The sequence below is a fragment of the Mixophyes fleayi genome, chromosome 7, assembly GCF_038048845.1.
Source record: "Mixophyes fleayi isolate aMixFle1 chromosome 7, aMixFle1.hap1, whole genome shotgun sequence".
Taxonomy (NCBI): Eukaryota; Metazoa; Chordata; class Amphibia; order Anura; family Limnodynastidae; genus Mixophyes; species Mixophyes fleayi.
In genome coordinates, this window is record NC_134408.1 from 60,133,179 (window position 1) to 60,154,139 (window position 20,961).

The 20,961-nt window shown below is 40.7% G+C and overlaps 1 protein-coding gene across 2 annotated transcripts in view; it reads left to right on the forward strand.

Moving 5' to 3' along the window:
• Nucleotides 1-20,961, forward strand: part of RHBDF1 (rhomboid 5 homolog 1) — a 98,725-nt gene that overhangs the window by 17,649 nt on the left and 60,115 nt on the right. The window contains exon 1 of one of the 2 annotated variants that reach the window (XM_075179882.1): nt 12,183-12,205. The exons of the other annotated variant lie outside the window; for it this stretch is intronic. The gene's annotated coding sequence lies outside the window, so the exon portion shown is untranslated. Of the gene's footprint in view, nt 1-12,182; nt 12,206-20,961 lie in introns of those variants that run through there. 2 annotated transcript variants of the gene reach the window in all.

Sequence of the window (20,961 nt, forward strand, 5' to 3'; positions counted from 1 at the left end):
TATCCACTTTCATCTGCCGTGGTCATATTTCCGGAGTCACATATTCTTTATTTGCCATTTTTATGTTTGGACTATTTGCTATTTCATCCCATTACAGTTGCCCAGAGTTACTAACAAACTGAAGTATATATTGTGAATTGCATTCTGTTTGTATTCCATTGCCGTGTGTGCTTTCCATGTTATATAAATTCTTCCATTGCCATTATACCATCAGCATATATACCTGTTGTGTCATCAAGCAATATATCCTTCAATTTTATCATCTCTCCAGTGTCTTATTGCTACTGATGTTCAGTCTGAGTGTTGCCTCCACTATCCTCTGTCACTTTTGAGGTAGATCATTATAGACAGAGGCAAGGGATCATTAAAAAAACTACTCAAATCGTGACAGTTAGGAAGTCTCATGAGACTATAACATAGAGTTGTCGTAGACCCCCGACACCTCCTCAGTAAGCAGCGCAATGCGCACCGTGCCCACACTGACAAGGAGAGCAGGGCAGCTAACAGAATCAGATTTACTGTTAGCTGCCTAACGGGAATGGCCACATACAGTGACAGTTGGGACCGGGGGCAGAAAAGCCGACATTATAAAAAAAATAAAATACATTATATGCCGCATTAAAATCTTTCTTAGGGTCCCCCAGCTGCCCGAGGCCCCTGACAAGCGCCCAAAAAATCCTGTCCAATCAATTACATTTAAGAAGTACAACTCTCCCTATTCTACCCCCTCACCACCAAAGAAAAAATCTTTATACTGTAAGGAAAAGTATAAATTCTCTGCTAGATGGGGCAGCACGGCGGCTGAGTGATCAGCACTTCTGCCTTACAGCACTGGGGTCATGAGTTCAATACCGACCATGGCCTTGCGTGTGTTTCCTCCGGGTGCTCCGGTTTCCTTCCACACTCCAAAAACATACTAGTAGGTTAATTGGCTGATATCAAATTGACCCTATTCTGTGTATGTGTGAGGGAATTTAGACTGTAAGCTCCAATGGGGCAGGGACTGAGGTCAATGAGTTCTCTGTACAGTGCTGCAGAATTAGTGGCGCTATATAAATTAATGGGGATGATGATGATCATCTACAACCTTACAAACAAGCACCAAGAATATTCCCAATCATAGAAACAAAAGCTATATATGTGAAAGGCCAGTCACCTTTGGAATCTGAAAATTGTTGGTTTGTAAATTTTGATATGGATAATTTGGCGATGGACAAGCGCATATTATACACACAAAGGATCAATTGAGGTTATCAGGAAAAGGGCTTGGAACGTCGCATGGCATGACCAAGTATTCGTAGTGGCCCGAGAGCGTGTTGAACGCCGTCTTCCACTCATCACCTGCTTTAATGCGTATAAGGTTATAAGCACCACGAAGGTCGATTTTTGTGAAGACCGTTGCTCCTCTTAATTGATCAAAGAGTACAGAGATGAGAGGCAGCGGATAGGTGTTTTTAACCGTAATCATATTCAGTCCCCGATAATCGATACATGGTCTGAGTCCACCGTCCTTCTTGGACACAAAGAAGCACCCAGCCCCTACTGGAGACTTGGATGGCCTGATGAAGCCTTTCTCCAGATTTTCATCAATGTACTCCTGCATGGATTTGGTCTCTGGACCAGAGAGAGAGTACAAACGTCCCTTGGGTAGTTTAGTACCTGGAATTAACTCGATGGCACAGTCGAACTCCCGGTGCGGTGGTAGAATATCAGCAGCCTTTTTGGAGAAGACATCCCAGAAGTCATGGTACTGGGAGGGAAGCTGCTCCGGAATGGACCGAACCACACGTAGAGGTAATGTCAAACAGGACTGTGAACAATGAGAGCTCCACTGGACAATCTCTCCTTTTGCCCAATCTATGACAGGGTTATGACAAGATAGCCAAGGGTGACCTAGAATCAAAGGTACTGACGGGCATTCGATGAGACGAAAGGCTATAGATTCGGAGTGGAGAGTCCCAATCCTCAATTGTAGTAGCGGGGTCTCCCAGGTAACCTTACCGCCTGGCAATGGAGCACCATCTAAGCCACATACCGTGATGGCGGATTTGAGTTTAACCCGTGGAATTCCAGCAGAGCGGGCAAATCGGGAGTCCAAGAAGTTACCTGCAGCTCCACTATCAATGAAGGCCGCCAGACCCACAGAACAAGCACTGAACGTGAGCTGTGCAGGAACCAATACCGCATTTTTTGGGGAGACAATTTGTAGACCTAAGTGAACTTTCCCCTCGTTCCCTAGGCATGCTCGTTTCCCGACTTGTTTGGGCAAGAACGAGAGAAGTGGCCTCTTGCGCCACAATATAAACATAAGCCTTGTGACCGTCTCCTGTCTCTTTCCTCAGAGGAAAGACGGTATGCTCCCAATTGCATTGGTTCCTCACCATCCTGGGAGATAGGAACGAAGGCGGATGGAGATGATGACGTTTCCTTTTCAGTTTTCCGCTCTTTATATCTCCTGTCAATTTTAATGGAGAGGTGCATCAGATCCTCCAGAGAGCTAGGAGACGGGTATTGCACCAGCGAATCTTTAATCTGTTCGGATAGGCCGACACGAATCTGACTACATAAGGCAGGGTCGTTCCATCCACTGTCAGGTGACCATCTACGGAATTCAGCGCAGTATTCTTCCTCCGACCGTCGGCCTTGTTTCAAGGACTGTAGATGAGCTTCCGCGGAGGCCACTCGATCCGGGTCATCATACAGTAAACCCAATGCCTCAAAGAAGGAGTCTACGGACTGCATGGCTGGACTGGTCTGTGGCAAAGAAAACGCCCAGGACTGGAGGTCACGCTGTAGAAGGGAAATAATAATCCCAACTCGTTGCAGCTCAGAACCGGAGGAGCGGGGTCTCATCCGAAAATAGAGCTTGCAACTCTCCCTGAAGTTCCGAAACAGGGTTCTATTTCCGGAGAACCGATGCGGTAAATTCATTTTGGGCTCCCAGATGGAATCTGGAGGAGATTGTGAAGCTTTTGTGGCTTCTTCTTGAACAGACATACGCTCAGCTAATCCCTGCATCATCTGATACAAAGACTCAACATGGCCTGCTAGGGTTTGTGCCGGAGACGGTGTGGATCCACTTGCATCTATTCTAATCTTGTCTCCGTGAGTGGGCCGGTTATAATGTTAGGAACTCTTCCAGCCGGCACAACACAACCCAGGGTCTACTCTGCCAGTCAAGTGTTCACTGGAGCCCCTGATGGTAGGGACAGACTGGGCTGCAGACTGACAGAGGGTCGTGAAGTGTGTACCGGCTGGGGAGAACCCAGGCAAGAAGAGTCAGGTCCACGCAGAGGTCAAAGGCCGGCAGCAGGTATCAGTATCGATGAACAAGCAGAGGTCACAGGCAGAGAAGCGGAACGGGTAAACGAGCCAAGGATCAGGGTCACAGGAAACAAAAGCGAAGTCCAATACAAAGCCAAGGGTCAAACACGGGTAGTCAAAACGTAGATAACAGGATACAGGAACTGGAACAAGCAGGTCAGCAGACTGGAGCACAGAAGCTATAACCGGCAATGAGGCAGCAGACCTCATTGCCTTAAATACAGACACAGACCAATCAGCAGTTGAACACACTCCTGCAGGTTAATTTACTAGTATCCAGCAGGGCCAATCAGGGCTTGCCCCTGACCTACACAGTTGCAGGCTAATGCCTGTTAACGCTAGTGAAATCAGCCCACCGGCTGCCTATTATGCGCATGCGCCCGGCTACCAGCACCGCCGGGACGCAGCGCTTGTGTGGTAGCGTCTGGCCGTTGCCTTGGCGACGGCCGGGCAGAGGGAGGAAATGACGTCCCGGTCGTCAAGGTGACGGCCGGGACGCCAGAGGGAGCCAGAAGCGAGCCGCAGCGGCTGTGAGTACCGCCGCGGCTCGTGACAATTGCAGGACATTCTGCAATTTTTAAATCACTTTTTCACATTTTAACAACCAGGATATACCCATACGTTTTAATGAATATTAATAAAGATTGAAATTTTTTAATCAACTGAACATCCCTAAGTGCCCCAATTTACACATCCTTTCTCTTCTAATCACGTGTCTTTATGTTTTGGAAGCACAGCTTCAGTATACAGAATATATAGGTACCCTGAATAGTTGGAACTATACTTATGAATTTAGTGAGGCTATAATGGAAATACCTGGTGCGGTTGAATCATTCTTCTTGAACTAGTTCAGATGTTCATCAAGAACATCATCCGCTACTTACACCTACCGCTGACCACCCGCAAACAAAATCGCTTTTTCTTTTCAGCAATATATACGACTAGTTCAAGTGTAAATCCATACACAATTGCTCAAACACACCCATGCTGTACATTAGCTACGTTAGAACACCCCTTTCCTTACTCGTCACAATTATTCAGGCGCAAGAAGTCGTAATGGGCAAAAAGTCGTAGGTCTGTATAGCTGTCATAACTCAAAATAACTTAACAAATTCACAAAGATATACCTTTTGATCTAAAAAATAATAATAACAGTAATTTCAACGTCTTTTCAAAAGAGATCAGAGATATGTTTACTAAAAGTACTTAAACATAACTAAATACTATCCATGTAGAACAGATGTATATAGCCCCTTGATGGCAATCCTGAGAACAAATATAGGCTGTCCATTATCCCTTCATATTAATTTATATAGATTGTTCAACATAGAAATGAAGTAAGGACAATGCTGTCCCTGACATTTTCATCACCCTTCTGAAAGCAATTTGCACACGAGCAGTGAGGCCTCTTTTGAAGGTTAAGGGAGAAGGTGACAATGCCAAAATATTTTTTTCTCACTGTTTGAGAGCAGACGGGTGCCCTAGTAAGTGTGGTGCCCAACTGCCGCGCTTACAGGTCATGCCATGTTCCGCGAGTCCTGTGTAAGGACATAAGTTTGTATTGCTGTAACTTTGTTTAAAATATAATTCTAAAAATGTCATAGCTTTTTATTTAAGGAAAACAACAGTACCCTATTCTTATGACAAAACTTTGACTCATAAGCTGACTTTTCATTGTCTTGCTTTGCACTTTAAACCTATTAATTTCTAACGTCTACTGACCTATAAGCTTGTGCAGGGAAAATATGCAAACAATCTGGTCAATATTTTGTTTTTCTTATGATGTAGTACACGAAAAATAACCTGTGAGTGAATCCGTGGTATTTATTGTAATTGTGTAGAAAACTATTAATATCCATCTGTTCTTCCTATTGTAGTTTCCTATATATATATATATATATATATATATATTCAGCAACTATACAGCGGTTGAAACTTGTAAATGCCAAAAGATTAAGAAATAATTCTGTGCTCACACCCTGTGCAAATATTGCTGGTGCTACAAATGACGTTACAAATGTACAGTCTTTTGTAAATGACCCTGTAATGTCTCTGCAGCACAATAGCTGGGAAAGCATGCTAAATCTTCTTTTCTTTGAAGTCAGTTACTTTAAAATGGATCTGTCACCCACATGAAACAACATTCAGGACCAGTGGTTAAAGTGCCTCCTTTCTGAAATATTGCACCCATACCCGTATGGCATTGGTTATCCGGAAACCTGCTAGAGAGTTATCCGAAAGATAAAAAAATTAAATAATTGTTTCTGTATCATTATTCCTACAACAGACATGACCACGGAGTGCCTCCTTTTATAGTCACTGTGAGGAGCGTTGCAAAACTATTTATTAGTAAATCACTGCGTAGTGTCCCGGAACAGCCGTGATTTTTGTTTAGTGAAAGTAACACTTACTTTTGGTTGCGCCCCATAGAGGTGCAAGCAAAAGTAAGCGTTACTCTTTACCGGTAATAAAGCGCGGCCGCAATGTTCTCAAAGGGATTCTCAATCTTTTTTATTCTGCAGTCCATCAAACATGCTTCAAAAAATCCAAAGCCCACCTGTTTCACAACTATTTATTTCCTATACCTACAATACTAACATCCAGTTCAGTGAGATAATAACGCTGATTGGCAGCCACACTTTAATTTCAAGAGGCCATAGTGGAGCACTTCAGATCAGGGCCATCTTAACAACATTATGCCCCCCCGGGCAAAGCAGTGCACTGGGGCCCCTATATATATATATATATATAGAGCCAGCCATTGCTAGATGTAAACCCCTATACCTGGGAGGCATTTTCGCCACTTGTATGAGGCTGGGATTGTGAAGTTATTGATGTTGCATATGTCTTAAGTACCTAGACGTGAGATCTACATGATTTTTGTGTTACACTATGTTTGCTCTTTCCATATTGTATGACTGATTGGTGGAGATTTGGAGGACTACAAGTACAGCAGAGACTGCTCCATTTTTTCCTGGAGACACATTGCTGCTTACCTTACGGTACGCATACTATTACGCATTTCCACCTTGTATATTTGATATTCCACTTAGAGGCGCCCTGCCTGTTCTTGTATTACAGCATTGCATCCGTCCGGACCAACCATCTGGTTTCAGGCTACTGAGGCTGGCACTCTTACAAGAGTCAAGTGATTTTTATGGATTTTATATGTGGGACTGATATTATATTACTCTGATTCAAAGTTGTCACGCTGTGGTGATTAGCGCCAGATATATCTTCGATTTGATTATATATATATATATATATATATATATATATATATATATATATATATATATATATATATATATATATATATATTAGGGATGAGCGCGCTCGGATTTCTGAAATCCGAGCCCACCCGAACGTTGCGGATCCGAGTCGGATCCGAGACAGATCCGGGTATTGGCGCCAAATTCAAAAGTGAAACTGAGGCTCTGACTCATAATCCCGTTGTCGGATCTCGCGATACTCGGATCCTATAAATTCCCCGCTAGTCGCCGCCATCTTCACTCGGGCATTGATCAGGGTAGAGGGAGGGTGTGTTAGGTGGTCCTCTGTGCTGTTTAGTTCTGTGCTGTTTAGTTCTGTGCTGTGCTGTGCTGTGCTGTGCTGTGCTGTGCTGTGCTGTGCTGTGCTGTGCTGTGTTCTGCAGTATCAGTCCAGTGGTGCTGTGTGCTGTGCTCTGTCCTTCTGAGGTCAGTGGTGCTGCTGGGTCCTGTGCTGTGTCCTGTTCAGTCCAGTGGTGCTGTGTCCTGTGCTCTGTGCTTCTAAGGGCATAGTTATTTCCCCAATATTCCCCTGTGTTTAAAAAAATAAAAATAAATTTTTTTTATAAAATACCAAAAACTACTTTAATATTTTTTAATTACCACAAAATTTTCACAACCAATCCTGCAGTATAAGCCCATTGGTACTGCAATATTACCAAGTTCACACATTCAGCAGTAAAAGTCCAGTGGTACTGCAATATTACAAAGTTTACACATTCTGCAGTATCAGTCAAGTGGTGCTGTGTCCTGTGCTCTGTCCTGCTGAGTTCCGTAGTGCTGCTGGGTCCTGTGCCGTGTCCTGTTCAGTCCAGTGGTGCTGTGTCCTGTGCTCTGTGCTTCTAAGGGCATAGTTATTTCCCCATTATTCCCAAGTTTGTAAAAAATAAAAAAAAAGTAAAAAAAAATAAAAAATTAAAAAAAAAAAAAAATATATAATAATTATAACCAAATTTGCAAAACCAATCCAGCATTATAAGTCCATTGGTACTGCAATATTACCAAGTTCACACATTCTGCAGTATCTTGTGCTACATATAATGGAGAGCAAAAATTTGGAGGATAAAGTAGGGAAAGATCAAGACCCACTTCCTCCTAATGCTGAAGCTGCTGCCACTAGTCATGACATAGACGATGAAATGCCATCAACGTCGTCTGGCAAGCACGATGCCCAATCTCCTAGTACAGGGCATGTAAAATCCAAAAAGCCCAAGTTCTCAAAAAACAGCAAAAAAAGAAACTTAAAATCATCTGAGGAGAAACGTAAAGTTGGCAATATGCCAATTACGACAAGTAGTGGCAAGGAACGGCTTAGGCCCTGTCCCGTGTTCATGACTAGTGGTCCAACTTCACCCAAGGATCAAAGCCCTCCTCCCCCCCCCTACAAAAAATTTAAGAGAGTTATGCTGTCAGCAACAACAACAAAACAGCAAAGAACTCTGCCTTCTAAACAGATGACATCACAAATCCCCAAGGCGAGTCCAAGGGTGTTGTTGGTTGTGAACCCTGACCTTCCCATCACTGTACGGGAAGAGGTGACTCCATCCAGCATTTGCAGCACGCCCTCTGCATATGCTGGAAGGATCACCCACAGTCCAGTTACAGATTTGGCTAATGAAGGTGTGAATGTTGTGCACTGGGAGGAGGATATTGATGTAGCTGGCGCTGAGGAGGATGTTGATGATTATGATGCAGACAGATACCAAATTGCATTTCTCAATTTCTATTTATATTCTAGATTATATAACGGCTGAAAAGTTTTCTGTTTTACTCCTAGTGGAGAGGGGATCTGATGCAGACAGATACCAAACTGCCTTTGTCCATTTCTTTGTATATTTGAATTGCTAGTTCTACAGTCTATGCAGGCTGCTTTATTTATATTCAACTACAAGTGTAGGGCGGGGGGGGGGGGGCATAGATAGCCACCAAAGTAACGTGGTCCATTTAATTTCACTTTCTAGCTCCACAGTCTGTGCAGCCTGCTTTTTTTTATCTTCAAAGTATTTATATTTACAAGCCTTGCAATCTAAATTAACTAGAGGTAGTGACGTGGTAGAACTCCAAAAGGCAGTTTGGAAGCCCCTGTACAAACTGGCTCTATTTTTTAACTGAGTTGTCCCCCCTCCAGTGTGTACTCGGAAAGAGTTTTTAGTGCAGCGGGGAACCTGGTCAGTGAGCGGCGAAGGAGGTTGCTTCCTCACAACGTTGAAAAAATGATGTTTATAAAAATGAATAATCAATTCCTCAATGAAGTACAGCACTGCCCTCCAGACAGTACAGAGGGACTGTGGTTGTGGAGTCCAGCGGGGACGAATTGATAATGTGTGAGGAGGAGGAAGTACACACTGTAGGGGGAGAGGAATCAGAGGTTGAGGATAAGGACGACATCTTTCCTCAGTAGAGCCTGTTTAGTTTGTACAGGGAGAGATGAATTGTTTTATTGGTGTGGGGGCCCAAACAAACCAATCATTTCAGCCACAGTTGTTTGGTAGGCCCTGTCGCTGAAATGATTGGTTTGTTAAAGTGTGCATGTCCTATTTCAACAACATAAGGGTGGGTGGGAGGGCCCAAGGACAATTCCATCTTGCACCTTTTTTTTTGGCATTATGTGACCATTCAACAGTCGTTTGCCATGTTCAAAAAGTAAAAGAAAATGCCAACAAATTCAATAAATTAAATCAAAAGTTAAATGCCCTGTCATTATTTAAAACAAGAGGTTTTGACGTGCTAGAATTAGTGTAGTGTTAAGATGTTATAAACACTACACTTGGAAATTGGAGGAGGTAATGTGGCCCCGGTATCAAATTGGGTACCGGGGCCACCCCACTATGCAGTCCAGATACTTGTTTGGTGGAATTCCGACACGTGGAGGGTTTTTAAATTATATTGTGGCCTCGGTACCAAATTGTGTACCGGGGCCACCACACTACGCAGTCAAGATACTTGTTTGGTGGAATTCAGACCAGTTGAGGGTTTTATTATTATATTGTGTGGACCACTCTATCTATACCACACTACAACTCTATACCACTCTATTTCCTACTTTAATTCTATTTAATTCTATTTCCTACTTTAATTCTATTACTAATTAATTACCATAAAGAGGAACAAAAAAAACCAATTTTACCAAAAGTATAATATGACTTAGACTTACAAACACTACACTTGAAAGATCGTGCCTTTAAATGAAAAAGTCAGTCTTCATTGCACGACTATGTGCAAGTGCAACAGGGACATTTTTTTGGGTTTACAAAGTCAAACAATAACACTACGACCCTGTCTGTCTGGGGTCTGTCAATGACGAATTGTCTGGAGCATGTTTTGAGGAGGTATTGTGGCCCCGGTATCAAATTGGGTACCGGGGCCACCCCACTATGCAGTCCAGATACTTGTTTGGTGGAATTCCGACACGTGGAGGGTTTTTAAATTATATTGTGGCCTCGGTACCAAATTGTGTACCGGGGCCACCACACTACGCAGTCAAGATACTTGTTTGGTGGAATTCAGACCAGTTGAGGGTTTTATTATTATATTGTGTGGACCACTCTATCTATACCACACTACAACTCTATACCACTCTATTTCCTACTTTAATTCTATTTAATTCTATTTCCTACTTTAATTCTATTACTAATTAATTAACATAAAGAGGAACAAAAAAAACCAATTTTACCAAAAGTATAATATGACTTAGACTTACAAACACTACACTTGAAAGATCGTGCCTTTAAATGAAAAAGTAAGTCTTCATTGCACGACTATGTGCAACAGGGACAGTTTTTTTCTTTACAAAGTCAACTAATAACACTTGGACCCTGTCTGTCTTTAACATACTTAATGGGATCTCAATGACGAATTGTCTGTAGCATGTTTGGAGGAGGTATTGTGGCCCCGGTATCAAGTTGGGTACCGGGGCCACCCCACTACGCAGTCCAGATACTTGTTTGGTGGAATTCTGACACGTGGAGGGTGTATTTATTTTATTGTGGCCCCGGTATCAAGTTGGGTACCGGGGCCACCCCACTACGCAGTCCAGATACTTGTTTGGTGGAATTCTGACACGTGGAGGGTGTATTTATTTTATTGTGGCCCCGGTATCAAGTTGGGTACCGGGGCCACCCCACTACGCAGTCCAGATACTTGTTTGGTGGAATTCTGACACGTGGAGGGTGTATTTATTTTATTGTGGCCCCGGTACCAAATTGTGTACCGGGGCCACCACACTACGCAGTCAAGATAGATAGATGCGTATCATAGATAAAGTACATTCAGTGGTGTGGGGCAAATTGAAAAATATTCAAAATGCACTGACATTATCAAAAACAAGAGGTTGTCACACGCTAAAACTCCAACATGTATATGATGGAGAGGATGGAGGAGCAGCCGTATGTGTAGTGTAATGCAGACCTGTTGAAGGTTTTTTATATATTTTATTGTGGTGCCCAGTGCCCACTCCTCTACGCAGTCCAGGTACATTTATTGGTGCGATTCATAAAAGTTCAGGGTTTTTAATATATTGTGGTGACCCACTCCTCTACGCAGTCCAGGTACATTTATTGGTGCGAATCAAACAAGTTGATGGTTTTCTTATTATATATATTGTGGTGACCCACTCCTCTACGCAGTCCAGGTACATTTATTGGTGCGATTCATAAAAGTTCAGGGTTTTTAAGATATTGCGGTGACCCACTCCTCTACGCAGTCCAGGTACATTTATTGGTGCGATTCATAAAAGTTCAGGGTTTTTAATATATTGTGGTGACCCACTCCTCTACGCAGTCCAGGTACATTTATTGGTGCGAATCATAAAAGTTCAGGGTTTTTAATATATTGTGGTGACCCACTCCTCTACGCAGTCCAGGTACATTTATTGGTGCGATTCATAAAAGTTCAGGGTTTTTAATATATTGTGGTGACCCACTCCTCTACGCAGTCCAGGTACAATTATTGGTGCGAATCATAAAAGTTCAGGGTTTTTAATATATATTGTGGTGACCCACTCCTCTACGCAGTCCAGAAAGATACCTTGTTGCAACGTTTTGGACTAATAACTATATTGTGAGGTGTTCAGAATACACTGTAAATTAGTGGAAATGCTTGTTATTGAATGTTATTGAGGTTAATAATAGCCTAGGAGTGAAAATAAGCCCAAAAACTTGATTTTTAAACTTTTTATGTTTTTTTCAAAAAAAATCCGAATCCAATACCTTAAATCCGAACCGAGACCTTTCGTCAAGTGTTTTGCGAGATAAATCCGAACCTCAAAAATAACGAAAATCCGGATCCAAAACACAAAACACGAGACCTCAAAAGTCGCCGGTGCACATCCCTAATATATATATATATATATATATATATATATATATATATATATATATATGTATAGAGATACAGATATAGATATATAGAGATAGAGATAGATAGATGTACTTGCTCAGTGACCCTTGAAGGTTTTTTTTGCAGGTTTTCTCTTTTGCAGGATTATTTATTCTAATTAAGAGCCCTGCCTATGGGGCCCCCTTGCCCGTGGGGCCCCCGGGCACCTGCCCATCGTGCCCAATGGAAGAGATGGCCCTGCTTCAGATAACCCATAGTGACACTGTATCCTGCAGGTACTTGCTCATCTTATAGCATGAAAGACCTGCCCTCTTCTAGGGGCACATTTATCAATGTTCGGCAAAAATGAAAAATAGTTATCAATCCTTATCGCATGGATAAGGATTGAACTATTTCTCAAATTTATGACAAATGGATCACAGAAACAGCAGTTCCGATAAACTGCTGTTTCTGTGATAAAAAAGTCACACTTACCCCGCCTCTTCGGAATGCGCTGTCTCCGGATCTCCTCCAGGTGTTCTTCGCTCCTCTTCATAGATTCGAACTGCACGTGCGCACAAACATCTCCGCTCTGTCTCTGCAACTATAGTTTTTCAGCTGCCGTACATTATCATGACAAGTTTCCGAAAAAAACTTTTTTCAGAATTTGTTAGATTGCAGGAGGGAGCAGTCACCATTCTGTAGAATGGTGACTGCTCCCAAAAACAAAAAGGAATGCAAAGCAGCAGATATCCACGATATCTGCTGCGATGCACCCTTCTTAAATATGCAGGGGACACAGAGGGACATTTTTTTAATGATAAGTGCACGATAGTGCACTTTCATTATTTGTTAAATATGCCCCCTGGTGTCTTAGCGAGAAAGTTAACAGCATTAGCGTAACACTAGAGGAATAAATAAAGTTCTGCACTGGTATAACCAGAGCCACACACTTTCAAGTTATGTTCTGAGATTCGCTACATATATTTTTTGGAAATCAGTGGTGTTTTAAACTGTCCGCACCAATAGCTTCTTGCTGGATCTTTGATGTCCCAGTGTTTTTGAGAAAACAAAAATAAATTGAGACCCTTTTTGTACCTGATGTGAATTCATCCTCCCCTAGCAAAATAGAGACCTCAGGTGTTACAGGTGCCTTTATTAGGTCTTTACCTTTTAAACACTAATACTATATCTTCACAAAATAATTCCAGTGGGGTTGAGGATCTTACATTTAACCGCTGTGTTTGATCCTTTGAGGAATCTACTAAATTCCTACTTTCAACTTCATTCCCTTATTAATCTGCAAATATTTATTTTTAAAATTCATATATGTATTTAATATGTTGGGCAAGACTAACAACACATTGTAATATTCCTGCTTCTGTATTTTTACTGGAGCTTTAGAAATCATTGTTCCCCCCTTCCTGTACTTCCTTTCATTAAACATATTTGGAAGCAAGATACCCAACAATTACAATTGTAGCTAACATTAGACTGGTCTTGATTACAGTGGCTATGAACAAAGGTAGATTCAGCTAGTCATTTTCATCTCTACGCTAGCTTTTACTTCTTCTTGGTATAGCTCAAGCTTTTGCATCAGCCTCTTATTTTGCAGTAACCATACTTCAGAACATTCTAGGGTTGGCCATGTCCCCTCTAAAAAAGTTGTGGGGTTTCCTAGCACTAGGAAATTACTAGATCACCCCAATCCGTAAATACACTACTGCATTGGCACATGCACCTGTGGCGGGTATATATGGCATCCGTTCACTGCTACTCTGCTGTGCTTTCTTCCCAATATTCTGAAAGTCAGATCAAAAGACCTGTCTAGCAGGACATCAGGGCAGTCTTCTACAATCAGGGCTATTCTGTATAAATTGGGATAGTTGGGGGTATGACCCTACTGCCTATAGAGGTAAAAACCACCAATTCTTTATCTGTACAAAAGTATTGAAGGAGTACATGTGTACTATGCAAATTGCATGTGTTTTTTTTTTTTTTTTTTTTACAAAATACAACTTACCTGCAGTTACGTTCGGACACGAATTAGGCCTTGCGTTGCTAGTTTTGAGGAGCACTGCATAGACAAAACTTTATTATGTGGAGGGAGACTGTTGGTATGTTCTAAAGGGTGTAAGAGCTCATTGTTAGGGTTATCCTTTGCTGTGTGGAAAGGTGCACAGCCATTTTCACTATGGAAGTGGACCCGTTGTACTTTGGCGGACAAGAGCATTTCTAGGCAGTCTTTGCCCTATTTAAGAAAAAGCTCCGTGCACACAAAAGTGCCACATAACCTTTTACTAAAAAAACCTGAACGTTTAATTCGGTGGAATGGGGGGTTCTAAGGTTTAGTTTACACTTTTGCACTATGCACCATTCCAGATTTTTTAAATCCTCTCCACAACGAGGGGCACTTATATTTTGTGGAGGCATCTCCAGAGAGCAAAGAGTAGGCATGTATCTTGATATATGCTGAGTAGGCCATCTAGTGGCACCAGTGCTAACCCATGGCATTTGCACATAATATCTTTAGTCTATACATGATTTCTATATTCTACTTATCTAAACCTGGCTATAGTTTTCAGTTGGTACTGTTAAGTGTAGTACACAGAGATAACTCATGGTAAGGGTTTTCTGCTGATCAGATCTGATAAGCAGACAGTAAAACTAGTCAGCATATAGGGTGCAACTATACATGGCATGTTAGGTTGTACAACAGTGCTGCCTCTACATTTATATTATTCTTTAATGTATAGAACATATTACACAGCACTTTACAATCAAATAATGTTTTTTTTTTTCATTCATATCAGCCCCTGCCCCAAGAGAGATTACAATTTAATCTCCCTTGGGGCATAGACACTCACACACTCACTAGTATGTATGGAATATAGTAGAAAGCCAGAGTACTTGAAGAAAATTCACATGTACAAGTTTAGAACATACAACATCAAACCCTGATCAAATTCAATTCCAAGACCTCAGTGATGCGAGGCAGTATTGCTAACCATTGTGCCACTATGCATTGTTGCAAACAGGGCAAAGGTACTGAATAACACAACTAGAAGGTGCTAAGATTCGCTAATAAAAGCAAACTTGTCTGTGTGCTCAACTTACCAACCTATTATACATGTCCCAAGTGAAGAGTTTCAAACATTGGAAGATATGCAAATATTTATCTTCAAAATTTGCAAAACGTTTGATTAATGTTTATCTGTGTGGAATTTGGGTTTGGTAGCAAAGTTTACACTGTTTGTAGAGTTCAGTTTTTCTTTACAATGTCTGCTTCCTGATTATTTGGTGGGATTGTCAATTAAATCATGCTTGCCTACTCTCCTGGAATGTCCAGGAAGTTCCCGGAAGGTTTTGCTGCCAGGAACATGACAGCTTGCCATCATTGTTGGAACTATGAATTCTGGATTGTACCAGCAAATTCTACAGGAGAATGTTAGGGTATCCATCTGTGAACTGAAGCTCAATAGAAGGTGGGTCTTGCAGCAAGACAACAACCCTAAACACACAAGTTAATCTACAAAAAAATGGATAGGGCAGAAGCAATTTCATGTTTTGGAATGATTGCATCAAAACCCAGAACTTAATCCAGTAAAAACGTTGTGGCAGGACCTGAAGCATGGTGTTCCTGCAAGAAAGCCAACTGACATCCACAAGTTGAAGCAGTGCTACAAGGAGGAAAGGGTCAAAATATGTCAAGGCTGATGTCACACCAGTTGTTGAAAGCTTAGGTTCCTAGGAAGATCTGAACACATTTAAGTGCACATTTATGCAGAAAGTCATAAAATTCTAAGGGTTCACAAATTTTCAAAAACCACTGTATACCGTGTATCATTAGAACAATAGCACCTAAGGGACAAATGTAGAAGGCATTTGCGTCACCATGGCCCCAACCCCCACTGCGCAGCAATGGGATTTTCGTCACCATGTGGGGATAGGGCCATGATGGTGTGATTCGCATTGGCCCCACCCTACGCACATCAGGAGAATGTGATGCGGGGTCTGGAAGGGTGGCCACTCTTCAGGTAGTTCAGGAGGACATTTCCGGGAGAGTTGGCAAGTATGGCTACTGTGCGGGCCCTATTGAGCTCTACATCATAATGGGCGTGGAAAGTTAAACAGCAGAGAATAAATATGGGCCAAAAAATCTACTTGACATGTTAGCCACAGATATTACAAATCTGTGAATATATCAAGTCCTCCAAAGTCCTAGAGGGAAAAAAGAACCCATCTTTGTCCACAATGTGACCTGTGTTTGCTGTAAAGGTCATTGGATAATCATAGTTTTCACTGAAATGGAAACTTGTCTCATGGTAGTCTTTGAAATCATTTAAATTGAAAAAAATTAAAATATAAATAAAACAAATGTCATCAGAACTATAGCACACAAACTACTAATTAAACATTTTTTTTTTTACCCACAAGCTTCCATAACTTGTTTTAATGTCACATGGCTGGGTTTGTGTGGTCTTCATGCAACGACAACATTATTTTGTGTCCCTGTCCTTATCGGTTACATCGTTTAGTTGTTTAACCTTAACGCATTCAATGGGATTAATCCTTTCAGTGCCGGCAATGACACGTCTTGCATATTTTGGTGGACTGAGGTTTTATAATTTATGAGTTTAAAGTGTAATTGAATTTAAAATCAAATCATGCAATTTAAAGACTTAGGGGTAAATGTATTAAGCTCCGGGTTCTTCAACACCCGCGAGTTCGGCATCTTTGGCGTTTAAATTTAAAGCGGCGCTGCCTTGTAAAGGGAAACCGAACTCGCGGGTGTTGAAGAACCCGGAGCTTAATACATTTACCCCTTAGAATGTATTATGTATGTCCCAACACTACCTAAAGCTCAACATGTCCAAAACAGAGCTTACTATCTTCCCTCCTGACAAAGTCACCACCTGCCCGCAAATCTCACTCACTGTTTATAACACCACAATTTCCTCATTCTCCCAAGCCCACTGCCTTGGTGTCACGCTTGACTCTACCCTCATCATCATCATAATCAACATTTATTTGTATAGCGCCAGCAAATTCCGTGGCGCTTTACAATTGCCCTCTGATTTATTCCTCACATCCAGACTCTCTCCCAGTCCTGTTGACTCCACCTAAAAATATTGCCAGTATATGCTCTTTTCTTACTCAACATGATACCAAATCTCTTATCCATTCTCTCATCATCTCCCGTCTTGTCCATTGCAACCTACTGCTATCTGGCATTCCTGACACCCATATATCCACACTTCAATCCATCCTAAATGCTGCTGCAAGACTGATCTTCCTCTCTCACCGCTCCACATCTGCTGCACCACTGCAAATCCATACACTGGCTCCCTGTGACCACTAGAATCAAATTCAAATTACTCACCTTTACCTACAAAACCCTCAACAACAATACTCCTGCATACATCTCAAATCTCATATCAAAATACTCTCCTTCCTGCACTCTGGAATCTACCTCTGACCTGCGCCTTGTCATGTCTCTGGTAACTACCTCTCACTCCTGCCTACAAGACTTCTCCCGTGCTGCACCTCACTTATGGAATTCCCTACCACATTCAATCAGACTTTCCCACAGCCTTCAATTCTTTAGATGCTCTTTAAAAACCCATCTCTCTTTTAGAGGTGGCCTTATCCTCATTAACACTATTCACATTGATGCACCTTCACAACTATCCCAATCTCCACTTTAAAGCACATTTACACCTCTTGTTTCAGCTGTGCCCTCTTCCACTTAGAATGGAAGCTCTCTAATGAACAAAGTCCTTCATACCCTTTGTTTTCATGTCTGCATTTATTTTGTCTAGCTTGTATGTCCCTGTTTTATATATGTACTGTTTTCTCTACTGTACGATAATAATGTAACATACATAACAATGGATTTGTGTTGTACCTGGCTATCTTGTCTAGAACTGTAGGTACGTCACTATTCTTTACAATCTGTATAGCACCAACCCAGAGCTAGGCTCTTATAGAAGCAATCCAAATTCCACGTGTGTCGCTGCAAACATTGTTTGTGGTCTTCTGTCATCTCTTTGATTTAACTTAATTTGTCATCTAGTCATTTGCATTAATAAAATTTTTGCAGCCTGTCAATGACAGCCCTCGATCCTTATACTCAACTGGAAACCTTTTTTCCCTTGACAAACTTCCAATGCAAACTGATTTAACAAATATGCATTGTACTCTATTAATACATGGGCATCTGGCATATTGTTATGCTGTTTACAAAAAGGTTAAAAATATATATTTGTCATTGGATCTTTTTATTTATATCGTATGGACTCCAGTTTAAAAATATTGATATTTCTGATATTCTACAAATAAATGTTTTTTTTTTAAATTTCAAAAAGTATACTCATAGAAGCAGTCACAATCACTACTCAAAAAGACAACTTTCATTAGTTATGTGCAGTGCCCTCCTGGATTTTACAAGTGATCCCAATGTCAGAGGTGTATTGCAACTGAGTGCAAAAGATGTTTCCTCTGTAATGTAATCTCACCAGATTGATCGTTCATTCTTTGGTTTTTAAATTATTTCAATTTGAATACTTTAATAAGTACTGGGTTAGTAAACTTGTCATTATCAGTAAGTATTTCTGTAATTGTAAGGAAAGAATATTTAAAGCATGGTAACACTAACTGTATAGAGCTGAAACACAGTTCAGGCACAGCTTTTAACTGCTTAATGTTTACAGATAATTTTAATGTCCTCCTAGCATATGTCATAAGTTGTTGATTTCCACTTCCACTTTTATCTACAAATTAACCACTGGTAAAGACAATAGTTGCTTCAATCATCCATTGTAGTCAAGTCTTGAGAATGTATGGCTTTGAGGGCTTTTAGCCCTTGTACATCACCATAGGAGTCCTATTTTTATTCTCCCTTTGCATACTGGAAACTGCCAGAAGTACAGTACGTCTATGTGTGCATCTAGATTAAATTAAAAATCCATAATAGTGGAAATGCTCAGCTTTGTTAAGTGAGAGAGAAAAAGGTTATCATTCATTCAACTTATTGATTTGGAACATGGTATAAACTTTGTCATAAATATAGGATCTTCCATTAACCTTATGAAAAGTCAATTTCTGCATAAACATAGATGTCCTGCATACAAGCAAAGAAAAGTGCAATGGTACAGTTCACAAGATATATAAAAATACCATACATATCATTTTGGTATTTTCAGTTATATTCGTTCCTGTAACGCTGTTTAACGCAATTTTCATAGATGTTGCCATTAGCTGGCTAGATAGAAAATGAATGATCTGAAAAAAAACAAACCCCCAAAATGTAATTTTCAACAACAAGCTACAAAAGTAAAATGGATTTTTATTGTTAAGTTGACATACCACTGCAGTTCTGTTAAAAAGAAAAATGGAATTGAGCAATTTCCTCCTTCCATTACATACAGGTAAAGCCATACTCTACAGCTTTTGTAACCCTTTGCTGAGTTGATAAAAGGACAACAATGTTGAATTGCAAAGGGCAGCATGTAAGTTAGTTTTCTGGGACATCATCAGCTATACCAGACTACCTGTTATGACTTTAACATGTTGCAGAATGATGTAAGAAAGAGAAATACCATCCTTCTAAAGTTATAAAAGCAGTCGCTTTACTGCTTAAACAGACAACAGAGATAATGATATAGAAACAGAAGAGTAATTTAAGGTATATTTTTCAGACCAAATTCATATATATTAAGGTCAAAATGACTGTACTTGTTCTTTAACTACAAAGCACTATTAGACTGCTTGAAAGTCCATCTTTTCATCTCAATATGTATTTATAAATATTTCTTCCAGTACCTACTGCACAGAACCATGATGTCTAGACAGACATAAAATAGACCATTAAATAACACAAACACAATGCACAATATTGCTGATTGTGACCATTTAGGAATTCATGTTGCTTGCAGAGATTTTCAAGCGTTTTGCCCCACCTTTGCTGCATGAATTCATTGTTTTTATAGTGACAGAACTGACAAAACTGAACACCTGCATTCTTTTCTTGATGTGTTTCTTATTTAGTAAATAAATAGTTCTTTGATGTGTAAAATTATGCCAGACAAAAAGTAATGGCATTGCAGAGACATTTGTGGGAAGTGAAGTGTAAATTTAGTTCACAGGATTGTGATGTCCTGACATAATGTCCTAGGCTTCCGAGTGTACTGTTATAGTTCATATCTGAGACTGTGGAATCTGCAGCAGTTATTTTGTTACTAATAATTCACATGAAGGTTTATCTTCTTGCTATCTTTCACTTTCAAAAGTTATACACAAAGTTACTGCAAAACAACAAGTTGATGGTACTAGAGATTATTGTACCAGCCTTTTAAAAGCTACCTCGATCTCCCAGGACAGTTCCGCATTTTGACACTGGGAATCTTTAACTGGCAATTTAAATTACTTGGTATGCATCATCCATTACCACCTGGATTAGTACAGTAAGTGTCCAGGCGGTACTGTGTTTTAAACAATTGTGCTGCATTTAACATCCAAAAAGAAATAAAGAGTGACGCTTATAGACTTCTGGTCACATGATTGCTTTATTTTCTGTTTGTATCTACCATCTGCAGAATCAGATAGAGCCGCTTCAAGACATTAGTTGACCCCAGGGAAAAAAATTACACTAGTTTGCAACCACATGCATTCTACTGTATCAGAGACAAGGACAAGAGGACAGAGCAAGAAAAAAAAACAAATAAAGAAAAACATTTGTTTATGTGTCCAGTAGTACAAATAATAAATTATACTGTAGAGTAATACTATTCGCTTATATTTGAAGTCAGTAGTCTTTATTTTATTATCAATTGAAAGATGATTGTTTTGATGCAAGGGATATGTGCCTTTCTATTTCAAGTATAGGAGCTCTTTTAGGGCCTCTATCCAGACTCCATTCATACGAAGACTGATAATGGCCCCTTGTTATGATGGCATAGAGCAGATGCCCCTGTTGTCCCTTATTAAAATGGCCGTTCCCCCTGGGCACAAAGCAAGTGTTAGCAAGGGTTTTCACTCTCTTTTTTAAGGC